Source organism: Talpa occidentalis, unplaced genomic scaffold (assembly GCF_014898055.3).
Source record: "Talpa occidentalis isolate TD23 unplaced genomic scaffold, MPIMG_talOcc4v2.1 talOcc4.16, whole genome shotgun sequence".
NCBI lineage: Eukaryota > Metazoa > Chordata > Mammalia > Eulipotyphla > Talpidae > Talpa > Talpa occidentalis.
Genome location: NW_023601653.1, coordinates 4,346,857 through 4,367,538, shown reverse-complemented (window position 1 = coordinate 4,367,538; position 20,682 = coordinate 4,346,857). Strand labels below are relative to the sequence as shown.

The 20,682-nt window shown below is 46.0% G+C and overlaps 1 protein-coding gene across 2 annotated transcripts in view; it reads left to right on the top strand.

Annotated features, from left to right (window-relative positions):
- The first annotated feature begins 320 nt into the window (after positions 1 to 320).
- TNRC6B (trinucleotide repeat containing adaptor 6B) overlaps positions 321 to 20,682 on the top strand; it is a 212,866-nt gene continuing 192,504 nt past the window's right edge. Inside the window, exon 1 of one of the 2 annotated variants that reach the window (XM_054696023.1) lies at positions 321 to 347. The gene's annotated coding sequence lies outside the window, so the exon portion shown is untranslated. Of the gene's footprint in view, positions 348 to 607; positions 646 to 20,682 lie in introns of those variants that run through there. The other variant, XM_037513513.2, reaches the window with a different exon arrangement.

The window sequence follows — 20,682 nt, the reverse complement described above, 5'->3', positions numbered from 1 at the left end:
CGTCTCGAGCCCGTTATGAGGCAGGACTGGAAGGAGAGGCGCGCCCGGGGCGGCGGGAGCAGGGGCGAGGCCCTCGTGCGCTAAAAATAAAAGAGAAACGGAAAAGACGATGGTTGCGCGCGGCGCGCCCGGCCGCCATCATGCTCTAGGCCCCCTCGCCTCTCCGGGCGCGCGACCGAGGAAGCGGCCTCCGGGACGCCGAGGGGGTGTGTCCCCGGGTGATTGGCGCAGGCAGCTCGGCCAATCCGCGCTCGTCAAACGGGAAGCCCTTGGCCAATGAGGGGCGACGGCAGCGGCGCGGCACCGGAGGGGCGGAACCGCAGCTTGACGGGCGCAAAGGCCAGCCAGTGAGAGCCGCGAGCACCCTCCCGCCGACCAATGCGCCGGGGCTCGGGGCGGGCCCTCGAGTGTTTGTGTTGTGGTTTTGGGGGAGGGAGGCGGAGGGGAAAGTTTGTTTATTTTGTTTTTAGTTTCTGGGGTCCCCGCGCCTCCGGGAGGTGAAGCGGGAGGGAGCGCCCCCCGCGCCCCTCGGTCCCGCTGACGGCGTCGCCTCACAGCCGGCGGGGGAGCGGGGACGGCGCGCCGCGCCTCGCCTCGCCTGGCCTCGCAGCGGAACGCGCGCCCCGGAGCCGGCGCGGCCGGGCGGTGAGTGCGGACGGACGGGCCCCCCGGGCGCGGGGCTGCCGGGCGGGCGAGGCCCCGCGGGCGGGCGCGCGCGGCGCGGGCGGCCTGTCAAGCCGAGGCGGCGCGAGCGGGCGCGCGGGCGCGGGCCGGGGGCGTGAGCGCGCGGGGCGGCGGGGGCGGCGGGCGCGCGGGGGGCGCGCGGGGCGCGGGCGGCGGGGAGGGTCCCCGAGGGGCCGGCGGGCGCGCGTCACGCGCCGGCAGGTGGGAGCGGGGGCCGGGCTTCCGGGCGCCGGGGCCGCGGCCGGGAGGGGCCCGCGGCGGGGCGGCCGGCCCCCACCCGGCGGGGGCGCGGGGGCGCCGGGCTCGCGCGACGCGGCTGCGCGCCCGGCCTCTCCCGCGCGGGCCCCCGTCACGGCGGCTCCGGCTCTGCCGGGGAGGGAGGCGCTGGGGCAGCCCCGGGGTGCGCGGCCCGCGGCCACCGGCCCCCCTGGTTTCGAGGCGGCGGGTGTGAGGCGCGGGGGCCGGAGGCGCCGTCGTGGCGGCGGACCCCCGGCGACCGCGACCTCCGGGCCCGCGCCCTCGGGCCAGCCCGGCCTCCTCCTCCGGCCTGCGGCGCCGCGGCTCGCTCGCGGGTCTTCGGGGTGTTACTACTTTTTCCGCCTCGGGGCTGGAGGTCGAGCGAGGGACGAGGCGAATTTCGAGGTGGGCATTTCTGTGACGATGTAGAAACCCAAGTGATACCACAGAATTGGCCAGAGAGGCTTCTCCAGTCAGCGAGTAAAACGTCATTACTGCCCCCCCGCCCCCCATCCCTCCCTCGCGGCTGGCGAGCAGACAGCGAGCAGACACCCCCAAGGTGGGGTGGGCATCTTCCAGCTCAGCGTCTGGGGAAAGTTGAGCAGGAAAGGCTGTTTCCTCCGACGTTGTGGGGCATCGCAGTGGGATGTTTATTTCCCATTGATCGGACAAGCCTTGGTGATCTTGGCTTTGAAACTGTGTTCTCTTGGTAGTGTTATGTAAATACCTCTTAAAAAACAGAACTTGTAGCACATTGTCTCGCACCTTTACAGTGGCAGGAGGGCCATGAATGAGGTTGTAAGTCCCGAGGCATGTATCCGGCACCCGTCAGATCGACTTTCCCCCTGGAGTGAGGTGATGATAAAACCAATGCCATTGTATTTTCTGTTTCTCGACCATTTTTTAAAGCGCTTGTCCCAGACATCATCACTGAACAGCAGTTTCTGATAGGAATTAAATGAAATAAGAAATTCCCGTACTGCTTTGCTAAGATCACTTAAATGTCATGCCCTTGAAAAAAAAAATTCCCTTATTTGAATGGGAGCACTTTAGAATGTTTTCAAATCAGAGCGATACTGTTTGTACAAATGGTCGTAATGTTAGCTCACATTTATTGCATGCTTACCATATGTCAGCCTCTTCACATTTCCCCCTTAATCCTTGCTATCATTACTGCTTTAGGGAGAAGAAAAATAACCTCTGAAAACCACAACTAGGAAGTTCAAGGGCACAGGTTTAGTCTCAAGTCTGTCTGGTTTCAAAGCCTGTGCTTGTTCCATTTTGCCCCCTGGGTTGTCCAGAGGAAGAAAGGCAGAAAGGACACCAAAATGTAGAGATTTCACATCCCTTGCTGCTGTGATAAATCATTCCCATGTGCTCCTCCATCCACCAGGAATTATTTTGAGTCTGGCATGTTGTTTGGCACATAAGAGGGATACAGTAAATGTTAGCTAACTAGGGAGCAGAATTTAAAAGGTAATGACTTCAGGTTCATGTTAGTAGTAGAAATGTGCAGTTTAATGGGACGACGAGAATGTGAATAATTCATGTGCAAAAATCCATGCTCTAGAAGATGACTTAAATGAAGCAGCTCATAGGGTCTTGGAAATATGTTCCAGTTGGCTAAATCTAGTTCTGCTCATCTGAGCAACTATGGTTGTGTTCTTCCTTTCACCTCCAGAGTTCTGAAAAATGCAGCTGTCCTGGCCGCTTCCCTGCCCTGCCCAAGTCATTCTTTGGACCTTGGAAGCCTGGCTCCCAACCTCACCTCCCCACTCAGTGAGGCTTTTTCCAAAATTACCAGTTGCCTAATGGATATACTTGCCAGGGCATCTTCTCAGGCTTTCCCTGCACTAGTCAATCCAGTGACTTCCCCACAGTTTTTTTAAAAATGTTTGTTTATAAAATAATGTACAGTAGCACTGACTTTGTTACATTTCTGTGAATGTTAACACATGGAGAGATTTATGTAACCACGCAGTCCCGGTAAAGAACATTTCAGTCACTCACCAAAACTTCCTGGTGTTACCCCTTTTGATGCCCCTTTTAAAAAAAAAGCCACCTTTTTCTAACATCATACTGCCCTTTTTACCTTTTGGGGCATCAGTTCCTCGAATTACCTAAGCCCATTCCAGCCTCTAGGTTTGTGTATCTACCACTCTCCTGACTTGGTCTGCTCATCAACCGCCCCCAACCCCTCCTACCCCCCCAACTTCATGTTAAAGTGCTACTTCTTCTGAGGGGCTTTCCCTGCCCCCCCCCCTTTAGGCCTCTGGCTTTTTGCTATTTCAGGACTCTCACCTGTGTCTGTCCTGGGTCCCGTGTCCCCAAAGCCTAGCGAATGCCAGGCATCCAGCAAACCTCCAGTAAATATTTGTTGGCTGTGTTGAGTCTGGCTTTTGCTTTGTTATTTATTAGTCTCATAGCTTCTGCTAGCCTTGCCTATTTCCTTCTTGCCCTGGGACTTGTCCCAGTGCTGGAGGCCCTTCCATACAGAGGTCCACCAGACTGCTGAGGAGGACGCCCATCCCGTTCTTCTGAATTGTCCCCCTGCCTGGGAGCCTGGATCACTGAGCCAGAGGCTGTCTACTAGAAACCGCGCCCGAGCTTGCTGAGGCCGCAGAGTGCTGCACCTTGGTTATCCAGGCTCGGGTCAACGCTTTGCAGCTGTTCTTCTCCCCTCATCACCCTGCTCTTGATTTCTGCCTCACTCCCCACCCAGCAGGGGACTTGTAAAGACCTTGTATACTTTCCAGCTGAGCCGGCTTACCCTTTGACATTTACCAGCCTTTTGACTTTGACAACTGCCTCTAGTGTCTTGACCCTACAGCCTGCCCCCCTCGCTGGGCTTCCTGAAATAGTACTTTGTTTCTGTTTCCTGCCCCCTCCCCAAATCTACCACAGGCGCTTAGGCTAGAAAACCTTCAGTGGCATTTCATTGCCGAGAGGATTTAAACTCTCTAACCTGTTATTTACAGCTCTCTGGACTAGCACTGTCCCAGAGAAGTAGCATACAAGCCACAAATGGGAGCCACAGCTGTAATTTTAAATTTTCTAGTAGCCACATTAAAAAAGAAAGGGGTGAAATTGATTTTCATGCTGTTTCATTTTCTTTAATATATCCTCAGATTGCTATTTAAAGATGTAATCAGTTAAAAAAATCATTGAGGTGTTTTTTTGTTGTTTTTCATGTTAAATCTTTGAAATCGGGAGTATATTTTTCACTTACTATATCTCAATTCTGACTAACCACATTGCAAGCGCTCTGTGGCCACATGTGGCTGGGGCTACCATAGTGGACATGTAGCTTGAAACCACGTCCTCCACGTGGTTGAAATGCCCCACCTGGGTAGTGCCAGCCACTGGCCTTTTGAATAACACCGTTCCCCTTAGTGGCTTCCTTCTCCAAACACACTGACTTTCCTTTCAGGCACCCAGGGATCCGAGGACCATCCCTAAACTTGGTCATGCCCTAGGGGCCCTTTTAACACCCATTTGTTTGTGTCATTGCCTTTCATACGGCACTTATTTCTGTATCTGTTAGTATGGTCATCCATGGCTGCTTCACGGTTCGTAGGCCTGGGCGCGGACCAGCGGGAATAGTTGCCTGATGAAGTAGGACCAGCACGTGTCCCTGCTGATCAGCAGCTCTTGCTCCCCTGCCTGATAGATGGCGACTTCCCCTTCAGGACTGTGAGTTCCTTGAACACAGATCTTTGTTTTACTCATCTTTGCATCCCCAGGAGAGCTCCTGACCTGACTGCTAGTGGGTGGCCTGCAAGTATTTAAAAGAATGAGCAAATGCTTTCCTTGTGTTTTATCTTTCCAATTACAAACTAAACTTTGAGGCCATGAATGGCGAAGGAATATATGGCAGGTTTTCTTGATTCTCTTCATAGGAACATTTCTTCTGAATGAAGATATGCCTTTCAAAGAATAATTCTGCCTACATATTGTTGTGAATTTTTTGGCTGGGTCAAAATGAGGTTTGGCTTTCATTTAATGAGACTTAATTTCTTTTGTGGCTTGAGAGCAAGCTCTGAAAGCAACTTCAAAAGAAGAGCTCCATGGAATTAATGCGTATTCCTGCAGAGCGAGGGGCACAGTGGGTTACTGGGAAGGCTCTGAATTGGGAGTTTAGAGTGCTGGGCGGTTTGTCTTACAGACATTTGCTTAATATCTACCATGTTCCAAGAATGGGATAGACTGACCATTCAAAAACTGTGATATTGGGTCCTCCCTGGTGACGCAAGGGGTTAAGCGTCAGCACTGTGAAGCTATCGGCAGCTGCTGCAGCACGAGTTCAACCCCTGGCCGTGTATATGATCCACCTGGCGCAGCAGACCTCTCCTGTCTTGCCCGCTGCTCCCCTCAGCAGTGTATTTCAGCAGATCCACCTCTTCTGCTCCCCACTCTGTCTCTGGCAAATCTTCTCACCACCCCCCTGCACCTCTGGCCTGTACCCCAGTTCTTATATGCATAAATAAATAAACCTAAAAAAAAAAAAAAAACTGCGGATAGTATGAAAAAATGTCTCTCTTACTCAGAGGTGAGATTTCATTCCTCCGCTGCTCCCTTATGCTTTACTGCTGCTCCCTTATGCTTTACTGCTCCCTTATGCTTTACTCGTTTCTACGTGGGCTGCACTACCTTGTCTTCTGTACTATGTTGTGTTCCGAGATGTCTCCCACTAGATTGTGAGTCTTAGGAGCAAGACCATGTTGTATTCATCTCTATACTGTGCCTGAAGTATTGTGGGCACTCAAATGTTTGCTGAGTAACCTCCAATAAATTACGTAGCTTTGCAGAACCTCAGTTTTGTTTTTTTTTTTTCCTTTGCAAGCAGGTAATTTTCTTTCACTGAATTGTTGAAACTGCAACAAGAATACTCTTACTAAGCTACATAACTCTTTTGTACGTTATGCCTGAAATATAAAGCATCTTCCTAAAAACACATGTAGATCATATTCCTCCAAACCCTTTCACCCACTCCCCCAATGCAAAGGTCATGAGATGGTACCTGGTCTGTCTTGTTCAGGAAGAACCTGCCTCATTTCCTGCTATTCTCCCCTTTGCTGCCTGTTTTCTTGCCACGTGGACCCTCTTCTCTCTCCTGAAATGTGTATTTCTCCCTACTCAAGGTCTCCTCCTTGCCCTCGTTGTCCTGTGTCTTAGCTTGACCAGCAGCTACCCAGGGACCACCCCTCCACCGCCCACACTTGCATGCTCTAAAATGGGGCCGTGTCATCTGTGTGCACAGAGGCATAGCGGACTGTTAGTGTGAAAGAACCTTAACAGACTTAGTGAGAATATAGAGGGAGGAGAAGAGAGGATATTTTTCCCAATAAATCCCCCATATTCCCCATTCCTTCATGGGCATATGCCCAGCCAAATGGGGGTTGGTCTGAAGTGGGGCCGCTAAAGCCTGAAAGTTTGCCACAAGTCTAAGGTACCTTTGGGCGGGGAACCATGGGAAAGGGGTTCTGAAGCAGGTCCCAGAAAAGTGGAACAAAAGGAGATACCACGTCAGCCTCCCCACGGGTCTCACCAGCGTGTCTCTCCCAAATGTCTCCTCCACGTGTCTCCTTACCAGCCGTGCCAGGGTGCAATGAGCGTGCTCCTCTTATCCGAGCCCCTCTGCCTTCCGTGCTAGGGACCTTCACCTGGCTGCTCGGCTCCACCCCAGTTCCCAGGAGCTAGTCTAAGGCAGCTGCAGGAAAAGTGGGTGGGGAAAAAGACACCTCCCCTTAATGGAGGTGTGTCTGTAACCCCTCCTTTTCATTTCTGGGTGCCCCTCAGTCTCCTAACATATGCGCCTCCACACCTACCCCCACTGATGGTAATTGCTGCTTTGTTAATCCTCAGAACTCAGTATACAGGGTCCTTCTTTAGTAATTCCTCATCACCCCCACCCCGGAGTAGGAGACTGCTCCTCTTCAATACGTGCCACATTTATTTTTTTTTTTTTTTTTTTTTTATTTTTATTTTAAAGAGGCATGTATTTTTATTTATGATTTATTTATTTGTTTGTTTGTTTTGTTTATACATGCACTGGGTACAGTCAGAAGCGCGGGAGGGTGAGAGAATTCACCAGAGCCAGAGCTGGGAGCAGAGCAGGCAGAAGGGCGAAGAAGAGAAGGCAGAAGGGCGGCAGGAGAGGTCTGCGCGCCATGTGGGACCCTCCTCCGGTGGGCCTCCCCAGTGGCGCAGCGGTTGTGCGCTGGGTTGCGAAGCTGCCCGCGGCCTCTGCGGCGCCGGTACGTGCCACATTTAATACAGCTATAATCGCTCATTGACTCGGTGGGGTTTCCATTCTAGAACACAGCAACATGAGCAGAAGTGCTTGATTAATGTTCACATTTGTGTCACCTGTACCTAGCACTGTAAGTTGCACATAGTAGATCCTCAATAAATATTTTCCAAATAAAGTTACGAAAGAATTTTAAAAGACTTAGTCATTCCAGGTCCTCCCTGGTGGCGCAGGAGTTACAGTCTTAGTGCTATCGAGGGAGCTGACCCACAGGGTGCAGCAGACTGCTCCTGTCTCACCTGCTGCTCCCCTCAGAAGTGTATTTCAGGGCCTCCCCGGTGGCGCAGTGGTTGAGCGCTGGGTTGCGAAGCTGCCGGCGACCTCTGCGGCGCCGGTTCGATCCCCGGCTGCTCCCCAGCCACCTGAGGAGGGTCCCACATGGCGCGCAGACCTCTCCTGCCGCCCGCTGCTCCCCTCAGCAGTGTGCTTCGGTCTTTCTGCCTGCTCTGCTCCCCGCTCTGGCTCTGGTGAATTCTCTCGCCCTCCCGCGCTTCTGACTGTACCCAGTGCATGTGTAAGCCAAACAAACAAATAAATAAAACATGCCTCTATTTAAAAAAAAAAAAAAAAAAAAAAGAAGTGTATTTCAGTAGATCCACCTGTTCTGCTCCCCATTCTGTCTCTGGTGAATCCTTTCACCGCCCCCCCCCCCCCCACACACACACCTTTGGCCTACACCCAGTTCTTGTACACATAAATAAATAAAATAAATCTTAAAAAAAAGAACAACTTAGTTATTCCAGCAGTTTAAATAAATTCATTGGGTTAGGTAGGGTCTTTTAAAATTGTCTCTACTTTCTATATTTTCTTTATTTCCATTTGTAATGGGTAAACCTTTTCAGATTACAGGAAGAATATTTTTTAAATTTTATATATTTTTATATCATTTTTCATTTTTGCACAATGTATGCATTTTCATCTTGGTTATAGTCCGCATACAATTCCCACCCCCCCTTGTTTTGATCCTACTCCTTTTTCCCCACCCCCCAGTTTGTCTCTGGTTTATAGTTGCTTATTGATTTTGATTTTTACTTTATTATACAGAAAGAATATTTTTTTTAAAGATTTATTTATTTATTTGTTTGTTTGTTAGGGATTTATTTATTTATTTATACAAGCACTGAGTACAGTCAGAAGCACGGGAGGGTGAGAGAATTCACCAGAGCCAGAGTGGGGAGCAGAGCAGGCAGAAGGACCGAAGTACACTGCTGAGGGGAGCAGCGGGCGGCAGGAGAGGTCCGCGCGCCATGTGGGACCCTCCTTAGGTGGTGGCCGGGGAGCAGCCGGGGATCGAACCGGCACTGCAGAGGCTGCGGACAGCTTCGCAACCCAGCGCTCAACCGCTGCGCCACTGGGGAGGCCCAAGAAAGAATATTTTAACTTAAATTTTAAATGAGAAATTTTTTTGTCATCGTAGAGTTTACCAAGTATCCTTTTCATCCTTACTAAAAATAATCAGAACAATTATTCCTTTAAAAATCTTTTTTGGGGGGCCTCCCCGGTGGCGCAGCGGTTGAGCGCTGGGTTGCGAAGCTGCCCACAGCCTCTGCGGCGCCAGTTCGATCCCTGGCTGCCACCCGGCCACCGGAGGAGGGTCCCACATGGCGCGCAGACCTCTCCTGCCGCCCGCTGCTCCCCCCAGCAGTGTACTTCGGTCCTTCTGCCTGCTCTGCTCCCCTCTCTGGCTCTGGTGAATTCTCTCACCCTCCCACACTTCTGACTATACCCAGTGCATGTATAAACAAACAAACAAATAAATAAATAAAAACATGCCTCTATAAAAAAAATATTAAAAAAAAAAAAATCTTTTTTGGGGCCTCCCCCGTGGCGCAGCAGTTGAGCGCCGGGTTGTGAAGCTGCCACAGCTGGTTCAATCCCCGGCTGCTCCCCGGCCACTGGAGGAGGGTCCCACATGGCACGCAGACCTCTCCTGCCACCCGCTGCTCCCCTCAGCAGTGTACTTCGCTCCTTCTGCCTGCTCTGCTCCCTGCTCTGGCTCTGGTGAATTCTCTCACCCTCCCGCGCTTCTGACTGTACCCAGTGCTTGTGTAAATAAATAAATAAATAAATAAATCTTTAAAAAAAAAAATCTTTTTTGTATTGGAGACGCATGTGACTGCCACTTCACTAAAGGTTAGGGTGCACACCATGGGCTGAATTAGAAGCTGGGCCCACTAGGATGGGTTAAGAAGAGGTCTTTGTTCCTGAGAAGCTCACAGCCTTGTGGGTGAGGCTGACATGGACACAGACGAGTGTCGTTCGGTGTAGGGGTTACAAAAGACCGCACGAAGAATAGGCAGGGTTGAGAGGGAAGCCGTCATCACAACTGCAAGCCAGTAAGGCCTTTTGAGGGAAGGCGGCACTCACGGCAGGCCTGGAGGAGGAGGCACTTGAGAGGGAGCGAGACAAGGAGCGTATCAGTACGTAGAGAGGGTGGCTCACAGCAGTGCGCTCTGTGCAGCGGGTGGGGGCTCAGGGCCAGCAGCTGATTCACAGGTTGACTGCAACTTGTCAGAGTCAGACTCTTAGGTTATTCTGTGTTTGAGAACTGGAAATGACCTGAGAAACAGTGGTCTGATTCTGTATATTTGAATTCATAAAGGCATCATAGAGCACCACTCGAAGATAATCAAAAACCAGAATGGTGCTTATCACTTCTAGTTAATGTACTTGCTTGAGTGTAGTACCTGTAACTATGCAAATAATAGCAGGTGGAGTTAGAAAGAGGTGACTCTTTGAAGCTTATCTGTAGGAGCAGAGTGTAAAGGAAACAGCCTCTTGATTACCTGAGGTTTGTGCTGATCCTTCTATGACCAGATACTGAACCAGTGAAAGTGAGGAAGTCAGAAAGGATTATCCAGAGCATTTCTACAGTTTGAAGGTTCTTTACATATCAATAGGTGTCCAAGCGGTTCACTGACTAGTGTTAGTTTTATTTGATTGCTCACCCTGGGAAGATGCTCATTAACCTGTTGTAATGTCCATTGATACAAATTTTGCATCTTCATTGATTGACCTGGATTATGGGACCAAAGAGATAATGGCTGTTGGGAGAATGATAGCTGTGAGTGAAATTTATTTCAAGATGTTTGGAAGGGAAGAAAATGGATGCAGGGCCTCCCCGGTGGCGCAGTGGTTGAGCGCTGGGTTGCGAAGCTGCCCGCAGCCTCTGCAGCACTGGTTCGATCCCCGGCTGCTTCCCGGCCACCGGAGGAGGGTCCCACAAGGCGCGCAGACCTCTCCTGCCGCCCGCTGCTCCCCTCAGCAGTGTCCTTCGGTCCTTCTGCCTGCTCTGCTCCCCGCTCTGGCTCTGGTGAATTCTCTCACCCTCACACGCTTCTGACTGTACCCAGTGCTTGTATAAATAAATAAATAAATAAATAAATCTTAAAAAAAAAAGAAAATGGATGCAGAGTGAGTTGAAAAGGCGACCACATCTTAAGGTGTATAAGGCGTATAGGAAACATTCAGGAGAGAAAGAAAAATGGAAACTGCTTGAATGGAGAACGTAGCCAGGAATCAGTGGGGCAAGGCCACCAGGTCTTAGATGGAGTTGTTAGCACGTGACAGAGGGGTACCCCACAACCCCCGGACTTGCACACTCTTAAGGCATCTGGGGTGCCATGCACACAAAGGTAAAGTATACTCTTAGTGTGAAAGAACTTTAACTAGAGAGCATAGAGAGAGAAGAAGGGATATTTTCCCATTACATTACCCACAATGATCCAGACCCTCATTGACATGGACAAATGTCCAGCCAAACAGGGTTGGCATGAATGCTTGCTGGAAGTCTAAGCACCTTCTAGTCAGAGCTACAAGAAGCGGGCACAATGGGCCGGGCAGATCTGGGACAAAAGGAGCCAAGTCAAAGGGCAAATCTAGGTAACAGTTGCCACGGCCAGCACCCCACGGGCCTCTCCTCCACTGTCTCCTTCCCATCTCCTTCCCAGCATTACCAGGGTGCAGGTCGGGCCACAGAAACGAGCTCCCCCTGCTAGCCCACCTGCTTCACCTGGCACTCAGGCAGCTGCATGGCAGTGGGGCAGGGAACACGGTGCCCACCACTAATTGATGATCATTGCACATTCATTGCAGTTCAGGTAGAGAAGAGGGAGAAGTGGGGGGCTCTCATGTAGGATACCTTGAGCTCTGAAGAAATGTGTACTACTTTGTCTTCTCTATAGCACCCCGCAGAATGGTTTCCATGGCATAGGTGTAAATAGTCTGGGAAATTCACAGAATTGAAAGAAATACAGATTATAACTAAATGTTCCAGTTACCAGAGCACATAACCTGTAGTTTATGACAAAGAACCTGTTCATTAAGCTGGTATGTTGTGAGTAGTGTAGTTACATTATATCCTTTCCCTAGAAGTATTAATGATTAAATGTATGCATGTTAAGTATACCACCATTTTCGACATGTCTTTCTTTAAAACTCTATATACTAAGAACCTCAAAAAACAAAGTGGCCTGAACATCCTAACTTAGATACAAGTTATTGTTATCAAGAGAATTGTCTGAAGCCTCTACTGGGTTCTGATGTGGAAGGAGACACAAAGGAAGAGATGAAAGGAAGTTCTCCAAGGAACTGGTGCTTTTTCCTCCTGTGAAAATCTTGCTGATGGTGTATTGTGCTCAGTAATCACAGGAGATATTTTACACAGATGTGTATCTTTGTGAGACTTCTAAATATAGAATCTCTCCGCATAGCTGTACCATGGGCAACAGATTTTAAAATGATTTTTCATCAACAATTTTATCAACCTTTTGCTATAAAATTGTTGTATTTTTCCACCAAAGTGTTTAAACTTTGTGATGTTTTTGTTTTGCTCTTTGGCGCAATCTCCTTAAGCAAACTGTGCGCTAATTACGGTTTTCCCCGAATACTGTGCATGTGGTCTGGGGGCATTAAAGAGAGGAGGTCCAAAGATGGGCCCAGAGACATGAGTTTGGAAACACTGACAGACTTAATGAAAAGGCTCTTTGTAGAAATAACAAAACAGAACAAAAGAATGAAAATGCAAAAGACATCATATCTCAAGCCAGCAAGGGTGGCTTCAAAAGCTTTGAAAGAGGGACCCTGGGGCCTCCCTGGTGGCGCAAGGGATTAAGATGCAACCTATGAAGCTGTCCGCAGCCACTGCAGCATGAGTTCAATCCCCGGCCAGGGAGCAGCCACCTACATGGCACAGCAGACCTCTCCTGACTCGCCTGCTGCTCCCCTCAGTAGTGTATTTCAGTCAATCTGCCTGTTCTGTTCCCCACTCTGTCTCTGGTGAATCCTCTCACCCCTCACACCTCTGGCCTGTACCCCAGTTCTTGTATGCATAAATAAATAATTTTTTTTAAGATTTATTTTTTATTTATACAATAGCTGGGGTACAGGTCAGAGGCACGGGAGGATGAGAGGATTCACCAGACACAGAGCAGAGGGGGCAGAACAGGTAGACGGACCAAAAGCACTGCTGAGGAGAGCAGCGGGCGAGATAGGAAAGGTCTGTCGCGCCATGTGGGTATCTCCCTGACTGGGAATCAAACCTGCGCTGCAGAGGCTGCAGACAGCTTTACAGTGCTGTGCTGAATCCACTGCGCCACCCGGGAGGCCCAAAAATAAATAAATCTTTTTTTTAAAAAAAGAGGGACCTATCTTCGCCCCCTCCTCCCCCCTACCCCCTCACCCCCACAGAACCTGGGAGCTGGGCTTCTGACTTCGCAACACCACCATGTGCTTGCCTAACCCTCTGGAGCCAGGCTCAACACTGATGCAGTGTTTGCTTTGGAAGCAGAGGTGCTCTAGACTTTCATTTACTATACTTAAAAATGTGAATTTAATTGTCATTTTCTCTTGTTCACCTGTAATGTCCTATTTTTTAGACCTTAAAATTATTGCTCAGGGTACTTTTCAGAAAGTTACTTCAGAGGCTTAAATGGGGTCTCTGCTTCATGTGCTTTATTGGTTGTTGACTCTCTTGGGCTCCATCATGGGGGCCCCTCCTTTTGCTTTGTTGCCACCATCCTGATTCTAAGTCACCTCCAGGCTGTCTAGATTATTAGAAGTTTCTTATCAGTGTTCCTGCTCCTAGTTTCCCCCCAGAAAACATTTCTGTACAGCTTCTCCACTCTCGTATTCATACTGCAAACTCTAGCTGCCTTGGCTCTCCAGAAACTCAGTCCTCTCTGCTCAACTAGAGAAGGTCTCGGAGTTATGTCTGGTTCCCCCACCTGTCCTGTGGCCTAGGGACCTCCCCTAGCAGCCTGCTGGGGCGATTGTAGGGCTAACCTCACTTACCATCATTCAGAGACTGTTGTCTTTCCTTGCCAGATGGCCAGGGTTTTGAAAATCATTGCTTTATATATTTTGTTTGTTTTTTTAGTTGTTTCATGTGTACAGATATGGCTGCTCCCCGTTACTTCATCTTTTCTGGAAGTGGAAATTCTGCCTTTTCTTAAAACATCTGAGGAATTATTTAGGAGTTGCTTCTAGAGTTTGAGATATTCTTTGGAATTTCCGTAGGGGGAAAATCTTCATTCTTTCAGAGTGATTATGATGTTGGGGTGCAACCAAGAGTCATTTTTCACTTCTGGAGAAATGATTTGTCTGGGTAATATTGTTTGGGGTTCAAATGAGTTAGACATGATAAGGCAGTTATTAATTGGTTTGGAAGTGAAATAGCAGTTGCGCGATATTGTCAGTGATGGCAGTCTGATTGAGAGGAACATAAGACTTCTTAGGTTGTGTGTCTTGAAAAATAACTTTTATTTGAGGGTCTCTATGTTTAGTGATATATATTTAGTGTCAGTTACTATTTACCTTACTGCTTCTTAGTAAAGTTTCTTAAATTGTTTTTATGTGATATTCTCTCTCTAGCTTGATTATGTAAACACACTGATACCTGGATAGTTTTGTACACTTGCTCACTGAATTCTGCACTCTTCACTGCATGTCTCATAAATCGTGATAGTTGACTAATTTCTGCGTGGAAACCAAGATCACTGTCAAAATCCATTGCGTGATGTAAAAGATATACAGTTGGTTTTGATGCCTAACAACATTATTAACTCCATCATTTAAATTTAAAGTTACTTGTGTGATTAATGATAAAGGACTGATCACAAAAATCTACAAAGAGCTGATGAGACTCAACAAAAACAAAGAAAATAATCCAGTCAAAAAATGGGCAGAAGAGCTAAAAAGAAACTTCTCCAAAGAGGAAATGCAAATGGCCAACAGGCATATGAAAAAATGTTCAACATCACTTGTAATCAGGGAAATGCAAATCAGAACCACAATGAGATACCATCTCACACCAGTGAGAATGGCACATATTAAAAAAACTAGCAACAACAAATGTTGGCGAGGGTGTGGAGAAAAGGAACTCTTCTGCACTGTTGGTGGGAGTGCAAACTGGTCCAACCACTATGGAGAGCTGTGTAGAGATTTCTGGACCTACTAAACGTAGAGCTTCCATAGGATCCAGCAATTCCAGTCCTAGGTATTTACCCAAAGGACACAGAAACATCAATTCCAAAGAGCACCTGCACCCCTATGTTTATAGCAGCACTGTTTACAATAGCTAAGCTTTGGAAACAACCCAAATGCCCAAAAATAGATGACTGGATCAAGAAGATGTGGTCCATATACACCATGGAATATTACTCAGCATTCAAAAAAGATAAACACATGCAATTTGCAGCAACATGGATGGCGCTGGAAGGGATCATGCTCAGCGAAATAAGCCAGAAAGAAAAAGAAAAATACCAGATGGTCTCACTCATAGCAGGAATCTAGAAAACTTAAATAAGGGACCAGGAAAAGGAATAACTATAAGAAAGAAAATATCAAAATCAACAAACAACTATGAACCAGAGACACTCTATGGGGGGTGGGGGGTGGGGAAAGGAGGAATTGGGGTCAAAATAAGGGGGTTGTAATTGTATGGGGAATATAAAAATAAAATTTAAATTTAAAAAAAGGACCATTCGGGTCAATCCTATTGTTTGTCAGATGATGTAATTCAAGTTCAGAAAGGCCAAATGACTTGTTCATGGTCACGTTGTAAGTTTAACCAGATAGCCAAAATAAAATCAGCTGGGATGGACAGACAATTGGCTTGGCTTTTGGTATTTTATTAACTCAAACTTGATGAGTCAAATTGGTTTAGCCATGTAGATACTGATTAAGAAGTGCCCATAAGTAAATGGAAAGAAAATAAAACGGTTTGATTCATAAAAATAAATAAATAATAATGTTACTTGTGTGAGATGTTGAATTTCAGTAGCATGAAAACACACCTGTAGTCTTTCACTGTAGGCGCACATGACCTACCTAGTTCAAATCTGGAACTGCTGTGTCATGAACCAAGGGCCAGCGACAGGCCCTAGTGGGTTGGTGTATACATTGCACTATATGCAGCCTTAATCTCTGGGTCAAATTCTTTTCCCATAATCTTTGGTTTTTTTAGCTCCTGAAGATCCCATGAATCCCACTCCCACTCCCCATTAGGAATAAGAAAGAACTTAAAAATAATTCCTAATGGATTAAATTCTTAGTTTTTTAGCTTTCAGTGTTGATTTTCTTTAACTTCACACTTTTTATTAACTGGAGTTATAGCTTTACAGTTCTTCCGTAGTAAACCTTAGAGCAGAGTTGGGTGCTCTTAGTATTCTCTTGCCTTGCTTTTTATCCTGATGTTCTGTACTTTAGTTCTTGTTGTTGTCTTATTTTCTCTTTTTTTCTGTATTAAGTAAAAGGAAGATTACCATGGGAAATTTTTCTTTTGATTTATTATCCTGAGATAGGCTTTTAAACCCCAGATTTACCCTGGAGTCTCACATTTTTATATTGAGTTAACTTAGAGTCCGTATAGCAGTGATGTCTTCTAATGTACTCATTCTGATGGCCACGTGTTCTGCATAGAGTGAAAACCACAATTTAGTAAATTATACTTGTAGTGATGCATTGTTCTTGTCCCCGGGATATAGTAACACCCAATTTTGCTACTAGTGTTGCTTGAAGGAGTGTTTTGAGTTATTTTTCAGCCTTTCGTTTCTTTTGGTATAACTTTGTGAGCGCTTCCTGTAAACAGAAATAATGTGAGCTGGTGCCCCCCGCCCCCACATACACACACATTTATTTAAAAGGGTTTTGTGCTGCTTTCCTGTCTACCGCTTAAGAAGGAGGTTCTTGGTTGGCTGCATTGTCTTAGCATTTGCTGGTTACACGAGAGGTCCATACACAGGACTTACTAGTTCTACGATCCAGCTCTGTATACCATTTGTGAGATCGTCCCTCTCTCCGCTGAGAGAGAGTGAGGGCCAGGAGTTAGTAAGAAAAAAATGAGCCAGTTTTGTTTGATGTACATACAAGAGTTTACAACTAAGCACTGTATTTGTTTATTAAAATGTTCATTCTCTCCCTATTTTTTCACATGAAATCATCTAGATTACTCTTCATTGTAATTAATTGTGGGTTCTTAGTCCTTACTTTAATCTGGTTTTATATTTTTTCTTTCTAAAATGAGACTTTTGAGTTTTGTAAACCTTGTTATTGCTTGTCATATTGCCATGTAATGGAATTGATACATAATTGGGTAAAGGATATAGTTTCTCTTGTACATTTTGTATTCCTTGATTTTATTTGTATTCTAGATAACTTCATGGATTCTCTGACTTCTTTTTGATTGTGATTCTTTTAATGACTTAAATTGGTACTTGTTAACTTTTCAAATCTGTGTTTTTCTTTGGTGGATTAAAAGATCTCTCATGTCACTTGTCCCCCACTCAACATGGAAAGAAAAGACAGAGCATGTGGACAGAGGCTGCTTAAACTTTTTCCTACCCCATCCCGATTGCCACCTTCTGCCAAAGGTGATTTAAAGTTGCCTTCAGAAACAGTTTGATGTTGAACAGTATAAAATATTCTAACTAATAATACAGATTTCTGGATATTCAGAATAGAGTATTTTAGTAGTGATAAGTTTTAGGGAAAGAAACATTGCAAATTAATCTGAGTCTTTTTTAGGGAAAAAAAAATGATAGATTTTAGTGGAGGTTGACAGCCCTCTTAATAAAATCCATTTTTAGGTTCACAGTCTGTTATTGGAAACTCTAAGGGCCAGCTGTAATTTGGAACTCAGAACTTTTTTTTTAGAAAGCTAGTAAGATGCATTTGCCACGTGTTACATAATGCCCCGAGACTCAGGCAGCCCTTCGTAGGCCGATACACTAATATTTCGGCAACCAGAGCTGTGACTCGTCTCACTTTAGTGGGTAGACTATAAATAGTATCATGTCACTTCAGGTCAGATTTGCTGCCAGTTACGTTCAGATGAAATTTTTGCCACCAAATGAATTCAGAGAACTTGTGGTTTTCATAAATATTTTGATTTTGGAATGTGGATTATGGTCCGCTATTTATACTTTCTTAGTTCTGATGTTTAGTTACTTTTGTTGCCTTCAGAAAATGGAAACCTGCTTTCCTTTTTTCTTCCACAGGATATGAGATTAAATCTGTTCTCTACAGGCCCGTTAATGGAAATTAGGACACCCCTTCACAAAGCCTGGTGCTGTCAGCAGCTGTCACTGTCCCAGGACACATCCCACACTTCTCTGGCTTGATGTTAAGAACCTCATAGTTCCCTACGCCATTCTCCTCTCAGAAGTGCCTGGGGGTAATAAAAATAAAAACGAGACTTTACATGTGCAGTGCTCCCATAATTCAGTTCGGTCTTAGGTCAAGAAGTTTCAGGAGGAGCAGCCTGCTGTCTCTGGAAGGCCCGCTCCAATTATCGGCTAACATGGTAAACTGAAAAGCAAACCTTTGTAAAAGGAATATATGTTTATTGGAAAACAGAAATCCAAATGGTGCAAAAGTATACATACTAAAGCAACAGAAACTTTTTCCTGGCCTGTGACACCCCTCAGCCAACCAGCTTTTGACCACTTGCCCTTTGTAGCTTTTCTGGGGTTTTGATCCTTTATAATTTTTTTTTTTAAGGTTCAGACTTCCAGGGAACAGTTTGAGAGATTCTGATTAAGCACCACAACCCAACTTGGAATGATTTTATGTTCATTGTGCGTTAAACTATGGAAATGACCTTTTCTGTTCTAGCATCAGGCATAAATTTTATTTCTAGAGCTGTTTATTGAAATTGCAAACAATTGAAACTGTTGAGTAGTTTTGAAATGTTATTATAATTATAATACATGTTTTGAAAATTAATAGTTCCTTGGTGAAAGTGTCTGAGTATTATCTATACACGGAAGTCAAAATATAATGACTTAACAGTGTAGTTAGCAAAAAATAATTTTTAGAGCAAAAAATACTATTTAACATTGACAGTGTGGTCTCCTTAAAGGAGTATCTACTAAAACTAGGTTCTTAAATCCATGATAAATAAGAGCACAAAGCATCTAAATGTGTCTGGAGAAAATTATAAAATTTTGTTTTATATATCATCCAGATCATTTTATTGTTCAGCTCAACAAACACTTGTTGAATACTAACTATGTCAAGAACTGACCTCATAGTTGAGGGGACTGTCCACAGATTGCTCTGGGAGGCAAGAGGAAGGGAGATTGAGAACCACCTCTCCTGAGTCATAATGAGACTCTTAGATATGCCCTTTTAAATAGGGCGTGCCTAATGAAGATCGACTGAAATGTATTAAGTTTAAGGTCAGTCTCAAATCGTTTTAGTCTCAAGTCCCTCACTGGCAGTTCCCCCATCCTACCCCATCTCCCCTTGCCACCCTTTGCCCACACACACATCGGGTCTGGCTTTTCCCCAGCACCATATATGTGAGGCAGCAGAAATAGTTGTTAGCGTTCCTGGCCACCTATTTCCAGGCTTAGATCTCTTCAAATGTGTTTTTTGCAGAGTGCTTGCAGACTGCTTTTTTCCTGCTCAGTGAGGGTTTGCACTCCCTGTATTTCTTTGTCTCCTTATCATGAACCTTGTGAAGATTCAATACCTTGAATTGAATGGAGCTTTTCTGACATGGGTGGATATTGTGGGAGTTGGACCAGAGATTTCTAAGACCTATAAGCTGGTGGAGTCTAGGAATCCAGTGGTTTCTTTCCCCTCAGTGGAACTTTGGAGGGACTGGGAACATGGGTCTAGGACATTGCATAGAGTCCCTGGTCATTAACTGAAGGGAAAATGCTGGTTGATAAAGGGAAACTTGACTATTAAATTGATAGAAATAAAACTGTTAACTAGCATTAACATATAAATAATAAGCCAGAATTTGCTATAAGTCAGACAAAGAAAATAGTCTCCAAAGCACAGATAGTTCTTTAGTTCTTTATCACAGGCTGCGGGCCCCTCCCCAATTTGCTCCCACTCCCAGCCTCTCTCCCTCTGGTAGCCTCAGTGCTCTGTGCATTGTGGTCAGTGGGCTTTTCTTTTCTGTTTCACCAAGATAGAAATTTAGATGATTGATTTCAAACATTTCTGTTTCCTAATAGGAGCATCCAGAGCTATAAATGTCCATGTAGACACCACTTGACTGTATCCCATGACCGCATCACAAATTTTTATATCATTTTCAAATATTTTCTAATTTGCTTTGTGGCTGCTTCTTTGACCCATGTGTTACATATATTATTTTTTTTTTTTTTATAGAGGCATGTTTTATTTATTTATTTATTTGTTTGTTCATTTGTTTTGTTTATACATGCACTGGGTACAGTCAGAAGCGCGGGAGGGTGAGAGAATTCACCAGAGCCAGAGTGGGGAGCAGACAGGCAGAAGGACCGAAGTACACTGCTGAGGGGAGCAGCGGGTGGCAGGAGAGGTCTGCGCACCATGTGGGACCCTCCTCCGGTGGCCGGGTAGCAGCCGGGAATCGAACCGGCGCCGCAGAGGCTGCGGGCAGCTTCGCAACCCAGCGCTCTACCGCTGCGCCACCGGGGAGGCCCCATGTGTTACATATAAATTTGTTTCTTCAGATATTTCTAGATTTTCCAGGAATCTTTTTGTTGCTAATTTCTGATTAAAAATTCTGTCACGGTCATAGAACACATATTATGTGATTGAATCAGTTGAGATTTATTGAGACTATTATGGGCCTGTTTGGGGATGTTTTATGTGAAAAGAATGGATGTTCTGTGGTCCTTGGGGGGTGAGTGCTCTTAATGTCAGTTAAGTCAAGTTGGTTCTTCAAGTCTTTTCAAGCCTTTTGTGTGTCCTTACTGATTTTCCTTCAGTTATTCAATTTCCAAGAGGAGTGTTGAAGTTTCCAACTACAATTAAGGATTTGTCTATTTTCCCTTGCATTTTTTACTTCATGTATTTTGAATCTCTGTAATTAAGTATAAACATACTTGGGTTTTTTTTTAATTAATTGAACCCTTTATACCTATAAATTGTTCCTTTTATCGTTGGTAATACTTCTTGTCCAGATTCTACTTTGAGTGACATTTCAGGGTTACTCGGAGTTTCTGGTA